The sequence below is a fragment of the Tamandua tetradactyla genome, chromosome 7 (genome assembly GCF_023851605.1).
Source record: "Tamandua tetradactyla isolate mTamTet1 chromosome 7, mTamTet1.pri, whole genome shotgun sequence".
Taxonomy (NCBI): Eukaryota; Metazoa; Chordata; class Mammalia; order Pilosa; family Myrmecophagidae; genus Tamandua; species Tamandua tetradactyla.
Genome location: NC_135333.1, coordinates 61,144,431 through 61,148,639, shown reverse-complemented (window position 1 = coordinate 61,148,639; position 4,209 = coordinate 61,144,431). Strand labels below are relative to the sequence as shown.

Here is a 4,209-nt window from a genome sequence, read left to right as displayed (position 1 = left end):
ACAAAATTTGCACGCACTAAATTTACTTTTCAGAAACCTAAAATCTTCAGATGTTCTGTAGGCCAGATAAGTCCTGAAACCCAGAGGTGCCAGCCTCTCCAAGAATATCAACCAGTTCCATACTCCATCCCATAATGTTGATACCACCTTTCAAGATGAAAAAAGCTAGAGAGGGCATAACCCAAATATCCCTAAAAATTGGGAGAAAGATCAAAGGAGAAGCAGGAGTTATAATAGAGAAATTAGGATTTAACAAATGAGTATGACTGCTGAATCATTATACTGATATTTCTTATTAGCCTCCAGTATCTTAGAGCAGCTAGAAGGAAAAACCTGAAATTGTGAAATTGAAACCTATACCAAACTTTGAAATCTGTTCAAACTTTGAAATTTGTTCTATCTATCTATTTATTTAACTACTTGTTAAAATGTTCTTTGAGAGCCCAGAGACCTTCTATAGTGGAGGGGTTGGTGCTTCCGGGCCGGTGATGGCGCCCCCCGCGGCCTAGAGGTTCGGCGCCCGGGGCGAGCTACTGACAGTCCGTCTCCCGTGCGTCCGACTGAGAGAGCTCTGGTCACTAGAAACATGTTGGTGCCGCTAGCTAAGCTGCCCTGCCGGGCTTATCAGTGCTTTTGTGCCTTAAAAATTAAGAAAAACTATCTACCTCTGTGTGCCAAAAGATGGTCTTCAACTTCTGTTGTACCTCAAATTACTACCCACTATACTATTTATCCCCGGGAAAAAGATAAGCGATGGGAAGGAGTGAACATGGAGAGGTTTGCAGAGGAAGCAGATATAGTAATAGTTGGTGCAGGCCCCGCAGGGCTCTCTGCAGCTATTCATCTGAAGCAGTTGGCTTCTAAACATGAAAAGGACATCCGTGTGTGTCTAGTGGAGAAAGCAGCTCAGGTAGGAGCTCACACCCTCTCTGGTGCTTGCCTTGATCCTCGTGCTTTTGAAGAACTGTTTCCAAACTGGAAGGAGAAGGGGGCTCCACTTAACACTCCTGTAACAGAAGACAGATTTGGAATTTTAACAGAGAAATACAGAATCCCAGTGCCAGTTCTTCCAGGTCTTCCGATGAATAATCATGGCAATTACATTGTACGCTTGGGACATTTAGTGAGTTGGATGGGAGAACAAGCTGAAGCCCTTGGTGTTGAAGTCTACCCTGGTTATGCTGCTGCTGAGGTCCTTTTTCATGAAGATGGTAGTGTGAAAGGGATCGCTACTAATGATGTGGGGATACAAAAGAATGGTGCACCAAAGACAACATTTGAAAGAGGACTAGAACTGCATGCCAAAGTTACAATTTTTGCAGAGGGTTGCCACGGACATCTAGCTAAGCAACTCTATAAGAAGTTTAATTTGAGGGCCAACTGTGATCCCCAAACCTATGGAATTGGACTGAAAGAGTTATGGATTATTGATGAAAAGAAGTGGAAACCTGGAAGAGTAGATCACAGTGTTGGTTGGCCCTTGGACAGACATACTTACGGAGGATCTTTCCTCTATCATTTAAACGAAGGTGAACCTCTGGTAGCTCTTGGATTTGTGCTTGGTCTAGACTATCAAAATCCGTACCTGAGTCCATTCAGAGAGTTCCAAAGGTGGAAACACCATCCCAGTGCTCAGCCAACATTAGAAGGTGGAAAAAGGATTGCGTATGGAGCCAGAGCTCTCAATGAAGGTGGCATTCAGTCTATACCCAAACTCACCTTTCCTGGTGGCTTACTAATTGGTTGTAGCCCTAGTTTCATGAATGTACCCAAGATTAAAGGTACCCACACAGCAATGAAAAGTGGAATGCTGGCAGCAGAATCCATTTTTAATCAACTAACAAGTGAAAATCTCCAGTCAAAGACAACAGGACTCCATGTAGCTGAATATGAAGACAAATTGAAGAAATCATGGGTGTGGAAAGAACTTTATGCTGTTAGAAATGTAAGACCTTCCTGCCATGGAATACTGGGTGTATATGGAGGGATGATTTACACTGGAATATTTTATTGGATATTTAGAGGAATGGAGCCATGGACGCTAAGACACAAAGGTTTTGACTCTGATCAGATAAAGCCAGCCAAGGACTGCACACCTATTGAGTATCCAAAACCCGATGGACAGATCAGTTTTGACCTGTTGTCATCTGTGGCTCTGAGTGGTACTAATCATGAACATGACCAGCCAGCACATTTAGCCCTAAAGGATGACAGTATACCTGTAAATAGAAATTTGTCGCTATACGATGGGCCTGAGCAACGATTCTGCCCTGCAGGAGTTTATGAATTTGTACCTTTGGAACAGGGTGATGGATTTCGGTTACAGATAAATGCTCAGAACTGTGTACATTGTAAGACATGTGATATTAAAGATCCAAGTCAGAATATTAACTGGGTAGTACCCGAAGGTGGTGGAGGACCTGCTTACAATGGAATGTAGATTGCAACTGACTTCATTTGCAGAACATTTCATAGGCAGTTTCTTTAAAATATATAGGAAGCCAACTTGAAAATTTTAAAGGCTAGTAAGTATTAAAATATCCTACAGCATATTTTTAACAGAATGTTTGAAATTTTTTGTACTATACCTAAAATTATCCCATAAAAAATTAGGATTATTTTTCTTGAATAAAACTTTATGATGCGTAACTACTTACCTTTTCAGGTTCTTCTGAGATTCTGTAGCAACAGTAAAATGTAAAATTGACCTTTTATGTACATATAACTTGCGAAATTCAAGTCTTCACATGTAAGAATAAAGTATATATTCCTAAAAAAAAAAAAATGATCTTTGAAATTTATTGCTTTTTTGTATCTATGTTATATTTCACAATAAAAAAAATGTTAAAAAAAAAAGAAGAAGAATGTGAGAAAAATCCCAGGCTATGTTGATTTGTGTTTTATATGTTATGTTTATATACTCTTAATGTTTACTATTAAACTTTCAATTTGGGTGCACGGGTGGTTCAGTGGTAGAATGCTGGCCTTCCATGTGGGAAACCTGGGTTCGATTCCTGGACCATGCACCCCCCAAAAAAAATATTCAATGTGATAGTATTTCTAATGATTTTTTATTTTATTTTTGAGCTGTTTGAATGTTTACAAAAAGTCATGCAGAAAGTAGAGCTCCCAGATACCCCCTCCCCCAACACTTGGTTTCTAATGAACTCATCTTTATGAAATTTTTCAAATCTGTTTTAGGAGAATCTACTTGTCCCTCATGGAAATTGTTTTCCAGATTTAACATATTTTGGCATATGTTAAATATATGTAATATGTTGGGAAACATTTTATATGACTTTATCCTTATGTATAAATGCAGTTCTAGAGGGTTAAATGATAAAATATTAACAATATCTAATTTTGTGAAGTAAAACTGCAGGAGGGAAGTTCTAAGGAGATTCTAAGCATTATATTTTTATCCCACTATGGTGATTGAGGCTTTTATAATGAAAGTGCACTGATTATTTTTAACTTTTTTATTGTATAATATAACATATATACAAAACAAGGAAAGAATAAAGCAACAGACAAGTAGTTACAACTTCAACAAGTAGTTATAGGACAGATCCCAGAGTTAGTCATGGACTACCATATCATCATCTCAGATTTTTCCTTCTAGCTGCTCCAGAACATTGGGAGCTAGAAGGAATAAATGCATTGATTTTATTTAAGGAAAAAAAAATCAATTAAAAAATGGCTAACCTCTGTAGGAAAAAAGAAATGAATAAACAAGTTCTACTTACCCCGTCTCCAGTCACCGTTGTTTCTTCCTTAGGTTAAGACAATCTCATAGTTGGGATCTGATCACTAGTCTTGCCTCCCTCCCTGCTGTTTGCCACACAGAAAGAGACCAGAATGACCTTTCTAATATACAAATCTCATCATGTCTTTTCCCTGCCCCATATCCTATGAATGCTCACCATTGTCAGGCTCACTCCCCACTTGAACTGTGAGGCCCAGTCCCAGTGAATGCTCTTAGTTCACCAAATGTGCTGGCCTTTTTTTCTTGCCTTTTGCTCCTTCACTCATGTTGGAAAGATCCTCAGTTCCTCCTGTGTCCATTTCACCTAGGTGATTCCTTAAGATCTCAGCTTACTGTCTTCCTATTGCCTTCACTGATGTCCCCAGAGAAAGTTAGATGCCCTCTATTAAGTACCCACCCTGCTCTGTGCTTTCCCCCATGAGAGCACTTTATATTGCCATTGT

The 4,209-nt window shown here is 39.2% G+C and overlaps 1 pseudogene; it reads left to right on the top strand.

Annotated features, from left to right (window-relative positions):
* The first annotated feature begins 445 nt into the window (after positions 1 to 445).
* LOC143689712 (electron transfer flavoprotein-ubiquinone oxidoreductase, mitochondrial pseudogene) lies at positions 446 to 2,703 on the top strand (annotated as a pseudogene).
* Positions 2,704 to 4,209: the final 1,506 nt, after the last annotated feature.